Source organism: Manis pentadactyla, chromosome 5 (assembly GCF_030020395.1).
Source record: "Manis pentadactyla isolate mManPen7 chromosome 5, mManPen7.hap1, whole genome shotgun sequence".
Classification (NCBI taxonomy): Eukaryota; Metazoa; Chordata; class Mammalia; order Pholidota; family Manidae; genus Manis; species Manis pentadactyla.
The window spans coordinates 74006089-74024614 of NC_080023.1; the positions used below are offsets into that span (position 1 = coordinate 74006089).

Sequence of the window (18526 nt, forward strand, 5' to 3'; positions counted from 1 at the left end):
TCTAGGTTATAGTCTCAACCAGATCTGGAGACAGATTACAGCTTCATCGTTTTCTTATTTCTCCGCTTCTATCCATTCCCTCTCTTCTGCTTCTTTATATTAATGTTTTTAGCATAACATCTAGTAAAGTTTTGAATCCATTAATAAATACTTATTGCCAGATAAGACACCTTTCAACTACAAGATATTCCCAAGTCACCGACTGACCAAGAGGCTAGGATAATAGACAATTAAAAGCAGTAATATGGGAACAACTATGAACAGAAACATTTAATAAATTCATACCTCTACGAGGATTACATAATACATGAAAACAATTTAGCAAAGAGTTACATGTAGCACAGTGAAGCAGATGCTCAATGAAAGCTTTTATGAATACTGTTATATAAAACTTGCCTAAATCTGATTATCAATTAGTTGTTCAGTTGCATTTCTCTGTAATGCATTCATAAGTTTATGAAATCAAGAAAAGAAAAAATTTTTACAAATTATGAACTAATTACAGTTCATAGAGATATTTGTAAAAATAACTTCTAAAAGATATATTCAGATAAACAGCAAGAGAACATGGAAGTAAAAAATATGTTATTAAGTATTTCACAAAGGGTCCCCTTTTACATGTTATTTTTCATAATAAGAGTAGACATGAAAAATAAAGACACTGAGAAAGCAGTAAGATTTTAAAGTAGTTAACTAAAAAAATCTCGCATCCAGACTTAATTCTCACTCAATATTAAAACAAATACAAGGGCGGTTGTTTGGCCACATTTTATGGTGTTAAAATAAGGACATGACAACTTCAGTGATAATTTTGGGGTTCTAAATTTGATTCAACAATTTATGTAAAGGAAAAATATCCTACGGTGAAAAAGGTAATATGCAGACTATATTAAAATTGACTACAGTTTCATCAGTTTGCATTTAAATAGACTATGTATTGCAAATCACTTTGAACTCAGATATCAGCAACCATATCTGCATTTATCTAAGTGTATTTCTGTGATGATTTAATTTCTAAGGAATATACATGATTGTCATTAACCACAGACTTTAAAACATAGACTATTAATATATAACAAAGTAGTACAAAGAATTGAGCTTGTGCACAGAACATGAAAATACTACGTGAAGTTTATAAGCAAAGAAAATTGTTAGAAAAAAGGCAGCTTAGTAACTCTGAGACTACTAGGCCTGTGGAATACATACACGTATTTTAAAAGGAATGAATGTCTTTAAACATGATTAATGATATCTTGATTATGAACCCTGAAGACTATACATCTTCACTATAGAAATGATAATTATGGGAGAAATGAACAGAGTGATAAAATTGTAAAACCTGTTTTACTGATGTAATTAATTTTAGCACCAAGGTAGTACCTTGAGAAAAAAGGAAGAGATCACTTTCTTTACCTGAGCTTGAATTGAGCTTCTCAGAAACACATGCCTTGAGCCTTGGCCTTATAAAGTAGGTAAAGGGGATAGTTCTGTCTTTATGCTTCTGGGTGTCCCTTCCAGACTGCATGTAGTTTAATGAGGGATGCAGAGTCTCTCAAGGTCCCTTCATCACGGGACTCTCTGAGGAGGGGTGCGGCACCAGTCAGCCAAGGACAAGGGCACAGGGGATAGGTGATTACGGTGTGACCTTAAAGCAGTGGTTCTCACAAGGAGCCAAGTTTTGTCTGGGGACATTTTTGGTTGTTATGATGGTGGTGGGGGTATGTACCAGAGGAATCTAGGGGGGTGGTCAGGGATGTGACTAAACAGCCTAGAGTGCACAGGATGGCCTACCACAGAGAGTCATCTCGCCCAAAATGTCAGAGAGCTTTAGTTGAGAAACCCTGCCTTAGAAAGTAGGGTAGAAAGAGAATATGTATTGAGGCAATGCCTCTCTTTATAATCCACCCCTATTTTTTTCCATTGGCTTGTTAAGATGTAATGCACCAAGATCAGCCAAGTTTAGCAGCATTGGGCCAAGAAGGTACTTAGGCCTGCCTTGTCTAGGCAAGAGTCACTAGTGACTCAATGAGGTGTGCGGCAGGAACTCCAAATAGGGCCAAAAGCCTTACTGTAAAAAAATGGGGTGCATGTGTGCTTGGAGAGACAGACCTTCAGCCTCCCTTAGAATGTGTGGCTGAAGGAGAAAAATGGGCAAGGGTCTGGGATACTGACTATAGTGACTAGCCTATCTTTTTCACTGGAGATATCCACTACTTCATTCCACACTTTGCTTCTTTATTTAAGTGATTTGTTTATAATAATTTCTGTACTTGAAGGTGAAAACTGTACAGGTCCCCAAGCCATCTATGAAAAGCATTTTGCTCAGAAGAATTCTACCATTGGCTTTTTGAGATAAATATCTAGGCACATACTCTGATTTATGCGTACGACTAAAATACTAACAATTCCAGGAATCTGCAAAAGAGCACATTCCATTCATGTACTTGCAGGGATGGGATAGTCTAAGTGAGAGGTAATTTGGGCTACTTTAGTATTTGAGATGCCATGGGAATATAAACAAAAGGATAACCTTTGAGATGTTAAATTAGGAAATATTCTCTTAGATTCTATTACAGTTACTGTTGTAAACATTTAGTGAGCATTGCTCTGTGCTAGGCAGAGTTCCAAGAGATTTACATAAATTAACCCATTTAATTCTCACAACAACTCAAAGAGGCAAGGGTTATCTATTTCAAAGATGAGAAAACTGAGGCATAAAGAGTTTGTTATTTTTCCCAGTAAGTGGCAGAGCTACAGTTACAACCCAGTCAGGCCTCAGTACCTGTGGATCATCTCTACTCTCTACATCTGGTGACATGTTAGATATTAGAATTGCAAGAAGAAAAGGCATTTCTGGATCAGAGTCATATTACATCCCATAATGCAGGCCATTTTCTTCTCTTTTTGGGTGTTAGTAGTTAAATTTTTCTTCAAATTCATCTCTCTGGTACCTGCCCAACCATTGTAGCAATATAATGTTAGAGAGAAAAAAATCAGATATGAGAACAGAATTATATGGAAAATGTGTTCATCATATTTTTATTTATAATAGACCAAAAATGTAATCAGTCTAAACAGCCAAATTACTATAATAGGTAATTATGGCACATCTGTATGATGAAGGATTATTCAGACATTAAAACATCTATAAAGTTTTTAATGACACTGTGAAATACTTTTGTTATGACATATAATATAGTGTGAGCTCAGTTAGCAAATAAAAATGCATAGAGATAGTTATATGCCCCAGTAAAACTCAATCACTGTACTTAAAACACTGAATACATTTCAAAGACCAAAAGCCAATTTCTGTCACAGTCAACACTACTGTTTTAAGATGGTCTCATCTAAAAAATTGAATAAGGAATCCAGCACCAGAAAATATGTCTGTAATACCAGGTTCTGATTTACCCTGATACACTGATGTGACTAAAAATAGGAGAGATAGAAGAGAAATTATGTTCCTCAACTTAATATTTATCTATGTAAATCTGTCACTGTTAGGGCACAACAGGCTTCTGTTCCACGGGCAAGTGTGGGGTACGAGCTGTCTGCCTGTAGGACTGAAATAAGTGAATGGCAGGTCAAACAGAAGCAGGAGGGACTCAGTTTACTGGCTGGGAACCTGTCGCTCCAAAATTTGTAGCTTCCTTCCCTTTGTGTAGGTGAAGTGGTTTCCCACTTAATATAAGCCTCTTCCCAGAGAAGTAATGTGAATGTGAATCAATCACAGGAAATTTTATTATAATAATTTAGTATGTTATTATGAAACTATTATTATTATTATTATTATTATTATTATTTTCTTTTATTTTGGTATCATTAATCTACAATTACATGAAGAACATTATATTTACTAGACGCCCCCCTTCACCAAGTCCTCCCTTGTGTATATGTTCCACAGTGACTATGGAACTTGTCTTTCTCTGCCTGGCTTATTTCACTGAGCATAATAACCTCTAGCTCCATCCATGTTGTTGCAAATGGTAGGATTTGTTTTCTTCTTATGGTTGAGTAATATTCCACTGTGTATATGTACCACATCTTTATCCATTCATCTACTGATGGACACTTAGGTTGCTTCCATTTCTTGGCTATTGTAAATAGTGCTGCGATAAACATAGGGGTGCAACTGTCTTTTTCAAACTGGGCTGCTGTATTCTTAGGGTAAATTCCTACAAGTGGAATTCCTGGGTCAAATGGTATTTCTATTTTGAGTTTTTTGAGGAACATCCATATTGTTTTCCACAATGGTTGAACTAATTTACATTCCCACAGCAGTGTAGGAGGGTTCCCCTTTCTCCACAACCTCGCTAACATTTGTTGTTGTTTGTCTATTGGATGGTGGCGATCCTTACTGGTGTGAGGTGATATCTCATTGTGGTTTTAATTTGCATTTCTCTGATGGCAAGCGATGTGGAGCATCTTTTCATGTGTCTGTTGGCCATCTGAATTTCTTCCTTGGAAAACTGTCTGTTCAGCTCCTCTGCCCATTTTTTAATTGGATTATTTGCTTTTTGTTTGTTGAGGTGCGTGAGCTCTTTATATATTTTGGATGTCAACCCTTTATCGGATTTGTCATTTATGAATATATTCTCCCATACTGTAGGATGCTTTTTTGTTCTATTGATGGTGTCCTTTGCTGTACAGAAGCTTTTCAGCTTGATATAGTCCCACTTGTTCATTTTTGCTTTTGTTTCCCTTGCCCACGGAGATATGTTCATGAAGAAGTTGCTCATATTTATGTCAAAGAGATTTTTGCCTATGTTTTTTTCTAAGAGTTTTATGGTTTCATGACTTACATTCAGGTCTTCGATCCATTTCAAATTTACTTTTGTGTATGGGGTTAGACAATGATCCAGTTTCATTCTCTTACATGTAGCTGTCCAGTTTTGCCAGCACCAACTGTTGAAGAGGCTATCATTTCCCCATTATATGTCCATGGCTCCTTTATTGTATATTAATTGACCATGTATGTTTGGGATAATGTCTGGAGTCTCTATTCTGTTCCACTGGTCTGTGGCTCTGTTCTTGTGCCAGTACCAAATTGTCTTGATTACTGTGGCTTTGTAGTAGATTTTAAAGTTGGGGAGCGAGATTACCCCATTTTATTCTTCCTTCTCAGGATTGCTTTGGCTATTCAGGGTCTCTGGTGGTCCCATATGAATTTTTGAACTATTTGTTCCAGTTCATTGAAGAATGCTGTTGGTAATTTGATAGGGATTGCATTGAATCTGTAGATTGCTTTGGGCAGAATGGCCATTTTGACTATATTAATTCTTCTTAGCCAAGAGCATGGGATGAGTTTCCATTTGTTAGTGTCTTCTTTAATTTCTCTTAAGAGTGTCCTGTAGTTTTCAGGGTATAGGTCTTTCACTTCCTTGGTTAGGTATATTCCTAGGTATTTTATTCTTTTTGATGCAATTGTGAATGGAATTGTTTTCCTGATTTCTCTATTAGTTCATTGTTAGTGTATAGGAAAGCCACAGATTTCTGTGTGTTGATTTTGTACCCTGTAACTTTGCTGAATTCTGATATTAGTTCTAGTAGTTTTGGAGTGGAATCTTTAGGGTTTTTTTATGTACAATATCATGTCATCTGCAAATAGTGACAGTTTAACTTCTTCTTTATCAATCTGGATTCCTTGTATTTCTTTGTTTTGTCTAATTGCCATGGCTAGGACCCCCAGTACTATGTTGAATGACATTGGGGAGAGTGGGCATCCCTGTCTTGTTCCCAATCTCAGAGGAAAAGCTTTTAGCTTCTCGCTGTTCAGTATGATGTTGGCTGTGGGTTTATCATATATGGCCTTTATTATGTTGATGTACTTGCCCTCTATACCCATTTTGTTGAGAGATTTTATCATGAATGGATGTTGACTTTTGTCAAATGCTTTTTCAGCATCTATGGAGATGGTCATGTGGTTTTTGTCCTTCTTTTTGTTGATGTGGTGGATGATGTTGATGGATTTTCGAATGTTGTACCATCCTTGCATCCCTGGGATGAATCCGACTTGGTCATGGTGTATGGAAACAGTATTATTAATAAATAACTTTTTAAGTTCAAGCATAATGAGCTATAACAAACTAATGTTTTGGTCCTAAGAGTCACTCTAAGCACTGGTCACTTGCTGTGCTTGCATCTTAATATTATAAAAACTCTAAGTCTGTTCTTTTCATCATCAGATACTTTGAGAGATGATTAGAACAGGAAAGAATATTATGAAAGGCTCAAATGATGAAGGAAGATTGTGATAGAAGAAAAGAAAGTTAATTTTTAACACTTAGACTTTATAAATAAAATTCATTAGACCTCCTCCTATCCTTGACCTTATCTCGCCCCCACTTGGCATCTGTATGGAAGATGGCAACGTCTCTTGCTTTTCCTTCATGCTCACTAAACACATAATCTTCATAAGAAGAAATGGTGAGATAACAAAATATTGGAGAAGACAGGTTTAGCTCTGATATTTTAAAAAAAGAGATAGGTATTTCCAGTTTCAAAAACTTAAAAAAGTCCTCCAAATCAGAAAAAAAAAGCCTTTGTTTTTGCTAAAGAAGTCTAATTTTGCTTTTCAAAAGTGATGTTTGCTTCCTAAATGATTTCAATTCTCCTAATAAATAATTTGATCACTCTATATGTGCCAGTTACAGTGTTAGCTAATTGTTTCAGGGTTTTTTCTGAGAAAGTTATTAACATGCTTTAGGGAATTTGGGGGGTTAGTTTCTTACATATACTTTTTTTGCTTCTTTTTAAATGGATGAAATTAAAATTTCATCTTGATCCAAGTTTTAGAGTCATCTCTAGCATAAAACTAAGTTTTTTACAAAAATCACTCATATGTGAAAAGACAGAAATTCCACAATATAAGAAAAGTTCATTTTGAAATATAAGATATCAGATCAATTAACATGTTCACAGTGTGGCCCAAGTATGTAACAAACCCTCACTTGGTTTCCCACAACTCTTCCCTTCTAGCTGTCTCTCTTCTCGGCAAAAGGTAAGTGCCTTCACAGCAGAAATGTTTCTTGTTAATTGTTATAGCTCTACCTCTAGAACACTACCTAGCAAATAGTAGGCTACCATTAAATATTTGCATAATGAATGAACAAATGAATGACTGAACAAACTAAATGGTATCACCCACCTTCCTCCCAGAAACATTAAAATGTTGATATACTATCAGTTGATGTCATAAAGCACATTAGTTTCATTGCGTAAGCATCAGTCTTATTTTAGAAGTTTTATTTACATTGTTTCAAAATTTGTAAGTCAGCTTAAAAAATAGTTATGGTACAGAACTGGGAAGAATCTGAATTTATAGAGCATGGGAATTATTAACACAAGACCAGGGGCAGGAAACTACATTTACTCAGATTATGCAGCATGATGGTTAAGTCATCTGTCCTGGAACTTGGGCTCACAGGTAAATTCATCCCACCACCCCACTTCCCTGTATGAGAGAATATATCCAAGACAGATCTTGGGCAGGGGAACTCTAAAAAAATACTTAGAATAATGTATGCTGCTGATTCAAAGTTTTAAAATTTGTCCAGTAGTAAATAATTTCTCTTTGAGGTTTTTGAGAATAAGTGCTAAGATGAAAACTGAACATTAAATAACTGAATTGCTTTTTTTTGGTTTCATGTTTATGCAAGGAAAATCAGTTGGAAAATTAAGAAATTCAATGATTATTTTAGAATCCCTCAGCTTTGGTGTTGAAGAGATCTACTCCAACTCCCTCATTACAGAGGTCCAGGGAACTGAAATGACTGGTCCAAGGTTTCACAGATAGTGGGAAAACTGGATATTAAAACCCCTTTCTCCTGACCAAAGTGAAGGTGAGAAGTGAAGTAATGAACTGTAAAATCCAGGGCAGACTAAACGATTAGTAGCAGTCCAGGGAGGTGATATGTCTTCTGTGGCCCACAAGGAAAACACATGGCAAAACCTGTGGCCAGAGGAGCACAATGCATGTGTGGAGTTGGAAGCCAAAGGACCCTGGGTCTCTAGGAACATCATAGAGCCCTGTTACCAGCCCTGGCCTGACACACAGGTTTCGTTTATTTGATAGAAATACATTTCTATCTTATTTAAGCCTGTGTTGTTTGAGGCTTATTTATATGCAAGAAAACCTAGTCTGAACTGATACAAGATTTTGCTCAAATACTACTTTATCAGTGAAGCCTCTTCTGAGACAATAAGCAACAAAATTCTCCCTTATATACTGCTCCCCATTGGTTTAACCCTGCTCTATTTATCTTCACTGCACCTAATACCACCTGATCACTGTATATTTACTTATGTTTATTTGTTATCTTTCCCCCAAACCAGATATAAGTTCCATGAGGGCAGGAATTTTGGTATGAATTGCAAATCTGGTGGGATAGTGGGAGGGCCAAGGAAGGGCATGCCCCTCCCGTAAAGGGAAATCCAATCACTTACTTTAACTGGTCAAAGTTTACCCACATGATGACACACAATTTCCATTTAAGTTAGGGAAAGTGGTCTTACAGCTGTGCATCAGTGTACTGAGCCAAGAAAGACAGGAAGGCTAGATCTTGGGAGGCCAATAGTAGTCTTGACCACAGTTCTGTACAGCAAATAAAAACAACAAAATGAAAAGGCAACCTACTGAATTGGAGAAAATACTTGAGAATCATGCATCTGGTAAGGGGTTCATAGGCAAAGTATATAAATAATCATACTACTCAACAGCACAAAAGAAATCTGCTCAAAAAATGGTCAGAGGATATGAACAGACATTTTCCTAAAGACATACAGAGAGCCAACACGTACAAGAAAAGGTGCTCATCATCACTAATCATCAGGGAACTACAGTTAAGACCACAACTGAGATGCCACCACACACTTGTTAGAATGGCTACTATCAAAGAAACAAACAAATAACTAGTATTACAAGGATGTGGAGAAAAGTAACCCTTGTGCACTGTTGGTGGGAATGTAAATTGGTACAGACACTATAGAAAACAGTATGGAGGGGCTTTTTTGAAAAATTAAAAATAGAACTACTATATATTAAATGATTTTATTTCTGGGTATTTATTCAAAGGAAACAAAATCACTCTCTCAAAGAAGATACCTGTACCAGCATGTTCACCACAGCCATTATTTACAAAAACCAAGACACAGAAACAGCCTGTGTCCATCAGGACATGAATGCATAAAAGACATGTGGGAGACACACACACACACACACACACACAGGAACATTATTCAACCATAAAAAAGGAAATCCTGACATTTGTACCAACATGGCTGGACCTCGAGGGCATTCCACTAAGTGAAATATGTCAAAGACAAAGACAAATACTATGTGACCTCATTTACATGTGAAATCTAAAGAGAAATGAAATCATAGGTACAAAGAACAGATTGGTGGTTGCCAGAAGTGAGGTGGGAGGGGGAGTAGGAGAAATGGGTGAAGGTAGTCAAAAGATACAAACTTCCAGATATATAATAAGTAAGTCCTGTGGATATAATGTACAGCATGGTAATAACTATAGTTACAATACTGTGTTGTATATTTGGCAGGTGCTAACAGAGTAGTTCTTACAAGTTATCACAAGAAATAAAAAAAACTGTAAGTATGTGTAGTGATGGATGTCAACTAAACTTATTGTGGTGATCACTTATATACACATATAACTATATAACACTAATGCAGTGTTATAAGTCAATTACATCTCAAGAAAAAAGGTGAGACATCAGCTTGGTTTTGTAGGTTCTCTAACTCCATTCATCTGCCTAGGTGGGCAAGGAGTAAGGAGAGTGTTGGTTTTAGAGGGGGTTGGGATTTAAGGTAACAGGTATTAGCTTCTTTATTCTTGTGTTGTAATTGCTTGTTTACATGCCGGTAGCCCTATTACACTGAATGATTCCCCAGGTATTTGTCTTTCTCATTGTTGTCTCCCCTGCTTGTAAGTTTTTGACACATGAGGTGTTTAATGCATGTTCAATGTGATATTTTCCTTATGAAAACAAATACATAAATTACTTTTCTGTTTTTTCTCCTCCCAAAACATAGCTTATGAACCAGACTTATTAATTATATATTATGAAACTATACTGAGTTTTCCCCTACAAGTTCTTTATATTTAAATGTAGCAAAATATTTTCAAAAAAGTAATTACATTCCCTTTTCTGAGCACTAATGTATTCATCAAAGTACTAATCCAACATGAAAATCTCTTTTGATAATGTCATTAATGAGTTATTAAAATATTATCTTTTTTTTCTAATCATAAATATGGGGAGGGTTCTCCAAAAAAATGAGAGTCAGTTCCCCAGGGAAAGAGAATTATGTGCAGGATTCCATGCTCTAAGATTCAATACTGTTCAGCAATGGTTGCGCTGCTTCTGAAAAACTTTCAGAGATCATTCTTCTATGACTGTGAGTAGTAACTACCACTACTATGTAGTTCTTCTGTGATCTGTAGTTCTGGTGATCCGTTTGCATTTCTATGATAAATCCATAAGTAAAGGTACATTTTTTGTGTGGGGGCAAAGTAAAAGCATCTCCCACATCAGTAACAGTGAAGGAAACTAGCACTTAAAGGTCTTTCTGAAGGTGCTTTTTGGTGAGCAGGACAGCACATTTTTACCTCCATGTATTTGTCAATGTACATTGTGAGAATGACTGCCAAAGAATGATGAAAGGGATAAAACAAATGCTATTTATAACCCAAGCTTTCTTTTAATGTAGTCCTTACTATAAACTAGGAAAGCTGATGGAATGGTTTGCACTCCCTTTGACAAACTTTGAAACTAATGAACCCTTGTCAACAAAGCTGCCTGGAAAACACAAGGCCTGGAGTCAGTGAAGTGTCTTCTATTTTGGAAGAAGTCTCCCTTTGTTAAAGTGCTGCTTAATGTAACGAGCTTTGAGACATTACTAGTTAGTTGGTTTTAGTAAAATGCATTCTCAATGCATCAAAAACCATTTTCACTGCCATAAATAAAAGTGAATACTTCATTTTACAACATATTCATTTATAGGGAAGAGATGCTTTGAACTCTGTTCCTTCCTGTTGCCAGCTGCATGATTCTGGGCAAGTCCCATAACTTCTCTGAGGCTCAATTGCCTCATCTATGTAATTAAAAACCTACACTTCATGGGATGTTATGCAAATTAGGTGAGATAATTCATGTTCCATTAGTGCCTGGAACAGAGCAAGCACATAATAAATGATAGAGGTGAGAGCTATTAACTTTAATAATTATACAAAATTAATTGTAATATAAACAATTACCAAAATAATAAAGGACTTCAGAACTTAGGAAGATGTGTCACTATTATTAAACTAACCTAGTGGTTCAATCCTAAGTAACATTCTTCAAACTTGACAACAATGGGATTCAATAAGCATTGAACAGTTATGACATATGGGGCCTAGGGTAGGCCCTGGCATCATTAATAATGCTGGCTCTTTCTCTAAGAAGTGGGTGTTATAGCAGGGAACTGGACACACATGCTCCTACTTCTAGTAATAAATACAAATGCAGTAATAGTTGACTGTTGGGTGCTTACTATATGGTAGGCATCATATTTCAGCACTGCATCTATGTTTTCTCATTTTCAGTCAAAAACAACCCTATGAAATAGTTACTATCATTTCTATTTTATAGATGGGAGAACAGAAATATAGAGAACTTAAGAAACTTGCCCAAGGTCATCCAGCCAGTAAGTGATGGTCCAGGATTTGAATTTCTGGCAATCTGGTGCAGGAGCCAGAAACCTTAACTACTATGTCACCCTACCTCTTATATTTTAAAAACATTCAATGGCAATAATGTTTATTGAGATCTTACCACCAGTGAGGTCCTAAAGATACAGGGAGAATAAATCAGACCTGATTGCTGCACTCTGGATTTTGAAATCTAGTAGAGAAGACAACTACTAATCATATAACTGCATAAATATATACACAAGAGGTATGATAAATGTTAGGAAAAAACTGTAAATGTTAAGTAAGGAATTTATAATGTGTACAGTATTACTGGAGAACACACACAAGGCAAACATATGTGAGAACAAATGCTTTTAACTCTTTCCTACAAACTTTGGTCATGTTTCAATCTAACTGGGTTACACATGAAGGACATTATTGACTAATTTTAGGGTGTGTGCCAAACAGGAAGGGGTCTGCTGGAACATTCTCTGGGAGCAGAAGTGCTAGCAGCACTAACTTTTTTTTCCCCTTCTACCGAGCTGGCTTGGGCTGGTGGGTGTCATTCCTGATACTCTCTGTCTACTGTGCATATCATAGTTAAACTGCTAAAAACTCATGATACAATGAAATAATGAAAGCAGCCAGAGACAAGTGACATATCATATATATGGAAAAAAAGATACGATGATTCAGAACTTACCAGAAAAAACAAAAGAGACCAGAAAACAATGATATGACAGTTTTAAAGGAATAAAAAAAAAAAGAAAAATGAACAACAAATTACTGTAAACACAGAATTCTTTACTCATTAAACATATCCCTCAAGACTGAAAGCTATATAAGTGAAATAAGCCAGGTGGAGAAAGACAAATACCATATGATTTCAGTTACTTGTGTAATCTAAAAACAAAGCAAAACAAAATGAACAAAATAGTAGCTCATGGACACTGAGAAGTGACTGGTGGTTACCATGGGGAAGGAGTTGGGATGTGATGCCTTAAAACAGCATATCAAAATAAAGGAAGTAAAAGTTAACAGAATTAACAGAAGAAATAATCCTCTAGTCAGAGATTTTAACATCCCTCTCTAAGCATTTGATGAAACAAGACAAAAATATTTGTAAAGATATACACGATTACTAAAACAATCTTTAAAATAATCAACCACCTTGACTTCATTGATATTTGTAGAACCTTATTGTAAAAAAAAAAAACCATATGACATACATTTTTTTCAAGTGTAAGATATATATATTTTACATTCTTGTAAGATATATTTTTAAGTGCATGTTACCTTCACCAAGATGCTCGTATTTTCTAGAACAGAAAAGTACCATTATGACTTGAAGGTAGGCAAAGGTTTCTTACAACAGAGAAAGCAATAGCCATAAAAGAAGATAATCAATAAATTAGACCTTCAAAAATGAAAATCTTTTGATTTTAAGAAGACACCATGAAGAAAATGAATAGTCAAGCTTCAGGGCAGAGAAAATATTCACAAAGCATATATCTGACAAATGTTTGACATGCAGAATATAAAGCATTCCTACAATTCCAAAAAAAAAAAGATAACTCAATAGACAAATTGGACAAATGATCTGAAAAGACACATCAAATATATATATAAAATGAGTACATATTTTTCAAGGCAACAAGCCTTGAAGAGTGCCCCAAATCATTAGTCATCAGAGAAATGCAGATTAAAATCAAATGAGGTATCATTGTATAAAAAAGACAAATGTCCTGGAAAATCCAAATAAAGTAAAAAAAACAAAAACAAAAGCAGCTTACATTGATACACATAAAAAATAAGATGAAACATCGATAAAGGATTGATAGGTAGCTCTCTATATGATAAAGTACATAGAGTAAAATGTTAATTATGTAATCTGAGTGGTATGTGTGTTCATTGTAAAATTCTACTATCTTAAAATTTTCATAATAAAATGTTGGTAGAAATATATAAGTAGGAAATCAATGTAGTTTTATTTGCATTGAAAACTTATCTAATATACCAGATCTTGTTTTCTAAAAATAAGGAACCAGTACTCCTTGGACAAATGGCTGATCCCAGATCCATGACAGGAAATGTACAAGGTAAGCTCAAGATTAATGAGTACTTATTAAAAGTACACAGAAGCCAGTTTGAAAAGTGTCCCACAGGCCAACTGTGGGACATTTTAAGCAAATAATAAACAAACAAAGGACTTATAATTCTTTGAATTATAAAGGAACCCATAAGTCCATGATAATAGTGAAAAGAAGATGGATGGGATGGGTAGGATGCAATTCCTTTACAGAAAGATACCAGTTAATAAATATAGAAGAAATGCTAGAATTAGAAAATTACTATTTTCCATCCTCAGCAAAATAACTTATTGAGAAAACGATCATCAACATATATTTACAACATTACTAGGTGAGAGGTACTGGGGAACAAACTACTTAGTCACTTGGTGCGAAAGATTAATCAATTACACAGGGAGAAAGGTAGTTTTACAATGGAAAATCTGGCAGACACCACTTCAACCAAGTAATGAAACTCAGCATCATCAAATAATGAAATAACTCAACATTAAAAGCTTTCTGTTGTGATGCAATGGGAAGCACACAACAAAAAGATTAAATTCAATTTATTAATGAAGGCACAATCAGGGAAATCTAGACTGTGGGGCATTCCATAATAAAGGCTGGCAAACTTCTCCCGTACAGGCCTGAATAGGAAATATTTTCAACTTTGCAGGCTGGGAAGTCTCTGTGCAACTGCTCAACCTTGTGTTGTGGTCTGAATGGGTGTAGCTATGTTCCAGTTTAACTTTATTTACAAAAATAGTTGGTGGGCCTTGACTGACGGGCTGCAGTTTGCCCATATATGTTCTGTCCAGTGATGACTGTCCAGAAGTCTTCAAATAATGTCAAATATCATGAAACAAAGTGAAAAAAGGCAGGATGACTGTTCTAGATTAAAGACATGGGTTTTACTAGGGACAAATGGAGAAATTTAAATAAGGACTAAAAATTACAATGTATTTATTTTATCAATTCCTTCAGTGTGATAATGAGATTAAGATAGTGTCCTTGGTTTCATGAGATCTATACTGAAAATATGATGTCTGCAAATTATTTTCAAAAAGGGAGAGATAAAGCAGATGAGGCAAAAAGATAAAAATAAAATAAGCCATCTACGAATCCGTGTTCATCAATAAGATGGGTATCTCGGATAAAAATTCAACAGTTCACTGAAAAGAAAACAGATTGCTCAAGGGGCAATACATAATGGAAATTTTCTTGAAAATTGTAATTTCTGAAACTTCAAGGAATATAATTACATTTTATTGTGCCAAGAACCATTTCTAAAGTTTCCAAACAGCAAGTAAGATGGATTTTGTCAAGGATGTTAAAATGCAACACTAAAGTGGTTGTTTCATCTCCATTTTTGATCATGAAGAAAAGAATAATCTCATAGGCAGCCTTTCATTTTGCTAAGGTCTAATCAATAAACATGAAGCTATACTTCAATCTGCACTGTCAAAGCCTATAATCAATGTTCAGCAAAAATATTTTTATGATTAGAACTTTATGAGAAAAGATCCCTAAACTTTCTCAAAATATCATAAAGTCCACGTCACAAACTAAACTTATTCTCTTCCCAGCCCTTCAAATAAGCTCCTTTTCCTTTTCTCACCTTGATGATAGCCAGAAACATCTACCCACTTTGACCTGGAAGTCAGTCTTCTGTTCCCTTGCCATTTACCAAGTCCAGAGGCTTTTATTTATCTACTTTCCCTCCCTACCTCTTTGGTTTAGTCTTCGCCCATTTCTGATTTGAACTATAGCTTCCTAATGAGTCTCTCCTTTTCAATCCACTCTTTCTGTTGACAGAGGTGATCTGATCTTATTCCCTGATTAAAAGTGTTCAATGGCTTTCCGCTTCATATAGTTTATAATCCAAACTCTTTGGTTTTGCATAAATTGCTCCAGACTATTTCTGCAGGCTCATTTCTTGCCACTTCCCTAGATACACTATACCTTGTAAGACCAAGATTTTTGCTAGTTTATAAACGTGCATGTTCTCTCCTGTACTCCCTCCCTCTGTACACGCTGTTCCCTCTGCAACACACCCTCTTAAAACACTTAAATTCTGTCTTGGCTACTTAGTTCATAAGTAATCTCTCTATTACTTCAGGCATAGTAGTAATTACCTGCCTTCTTCCTTTGCATACTATAATTTGGAGAAGATTATAACCCCTCATTTATGCACCAAATTCTACCTATTTGCAAATGATTCTCAAATTTGTATCTTTGTCCAGACGTCTCTTCTAAGCTCCAAATCTACATCCAACCATGATCTTCAGTCAGCATCTTCATTTGGAATACAAAAGCAGAGAGCTTGTGAGCTCACAGCAGGGACAGGGATCAAACCATTAGATATATGGCCTCCAACCAGCTTGTTCCCCAGACTAGGAACTGAAGTTATCTTGGACACAATCCCTTCATCTCTCTCTTACAACAAATCCATCACCAAGTTCTAATACTGTCAGTAATAACGATCTCAAATAAGACTATTTTCTTCATCTCTACCCATTCCAGGCTTCCATAAATTACTGCTTGAACAGCTGCTATGCTTCCTAATTGGTTTTCTCACTTCCACTTTTGCTCTCTCCACAAAGTAGCCAGATTTATATTTTCTAAACATAAATTGGTTACAGCTTTCCTTATTGAAAGTTTATCAATGGTTCACATTTCATTTTGGCAAAACCCCAAATTCCTAATGGCCTACAAGGCCCTTCTTCAGCCTCTGCTTCTCTCACTGGGCTTCAGCCTCCTCCCAGCAGCCTCCATTCAGTTATTGTAGCCCTAAGTCCTCTCGTGCTGCTACAGTGTTCAAAATTGTTACCCCATTTCTCACCTCCTTTCATTCATCTTTGGTCTCACAGGAAATGTAACTTCCTTCAAGAGGCCTTCCTGATGCATCAGCTTAAACCTATATAACCCTGTTAACTATAAAACCAGTTAAATATATAACCCTGGTTATACATGGTCATTGGGCTCTATTTTCCTCTCCAACAATTAACACAATTTATGAGTGAATATTTTAGTGTTAATCTATGTTCCTCACTGGATTGAAAACCCCATGTACTAAATTTAAAATCTAAATGCTGAGCTTCTAATTGTCTGTCATATGATAGATAACTAAATATTTTGAAAATATAAATTAATAATGTAGGCTAAAATAATACAGGCTAAATGCCTGGTAGGACAAGAGAAGAAATAATCAAAACAGACATGACTCAGCAGGGGATGACAGAAAGAACTAACATCAGAAGGTAAACAAATTCAGAATATGTAAGCAAAATCACTATGACACAGTTGAAATAGAGTCAACTGCAATATCATTCATAATTTATATGTTTACATTCTACTTAAACCAATTTTCAAAACCCAATATTAACTCTAAACAGAGATTTTGGCAAGCTATGTTTCTATCCTGAGTTTATAATGAAATAATATAAAGAATTATTTCTTTGTGCTTCCATTTTCTTTAAGGACATAACATTTTTGTTGTGAAAATGAATAATAAAGATTAAAATTTAAACTTAAAGGGGAAATAATTTGAAAAGTACAGTATTATCATTCTGTAGTATGAATGAAATGGGCAAATGAAAAAAACTCTGCCCAATGTCAGACCAACAGCATTAAAAAAAAAAATACAGAATTGTTCTCATTGGTTATTCTGTTCTAAAATCTATTAATTAGATCATAGATTGATTAATTTCTTAATGTACACCTGTTCTTTGGTCATGTCCATTCTTTATTCACAAATCTTCACTGCCAATATTTTTAACATATAATTAATTCAAACAGGAAAATACTTAAGAAAAACACTAAGACTGTAATTGAGAGATAAATGGAAAAGTGCATTGAATTGAAAGATACCTCACTAAAGAGGAAATGTAAATAATAGTAAGCCTATATACAGAAATACATAGAAATGCATTAGCAATAAATGAAGTATGCAATTCAGAACTGGCTCATAGACAATGATTAGATTTATAACACCTAATGCTGGTATGGATGTCTGCAATTTGCACTCATATTTTCCAGTGGCTGTGTAAATTCTTACAAGTCTTTGGTAAAAATTTAACTTAGCAATAGGTTTTAAGGACCATAAAAATAGTGTTAATAGTAATAGAGGTAGAGAAGGGGGAGTTAGCTCTTTGATTCTTTCCTACACTCTTTTTATTTTTCAATGTTATTTGATTTTATAATCAAGAAAAGTTAACAAAAAAATCTTCAATTGCTCCCCAGTCTATTTAATAACTAAATTTATGAGTATCAATCTACTCAAAGTCCTCCTCAGTTTATTTCCATTTTCCCATTGAATTGTCTCTTATCTAATTTTTTTCCCTTGAGTTTATCTCACCTCTTATACTGCACTCCACCCTTAACCATCATAGCAGGAACAATGGTGGTGCTCATTTCAAGTTTACTTAGTTGAATGAACAAATCTTTTCTCTTACTGAACATTTTTTGGCTTGACCCCTCTGGGTAATGATATATTTTAGTTAAAGCAATTTGCAAGAGAGATTATATTAACATAAAAAGACTATTTTTAAGAGTAGGAATCAATTTAATTTGAAAAGAGGAATTAGATAAAGTCAATGGGGACACTATACCAGTAATCTTTTTTCTTTTGTAGACATAAATTAACTTTCTTGTTTTCTGCTTTACCAAATGTCTCTTAAAATATAAAGTACAATTGCTCTGATATATCAGTTTAAAGGAATCAGGTTATATTCCATATCTAGAATTTTGTTTTCTTATTTAAAATTC

The 18526-nt window shown here is 35.0% G+C and overlaps 1 protein-coding gene across 11 annotated transcripts in view; it reads right to left on the reverse strand.

Moving 5' to 3' along the window:
* The window catches only part of FAM13A (family with sequence similarity 13 member A), a 354285-nt gene that overhangs the window by 124872 nt on the left and 210887 nt on the right, over positions 1 to 18526 (reverse strand). The gene's annotated exons all lie outside the window — the stretch shown is intronic.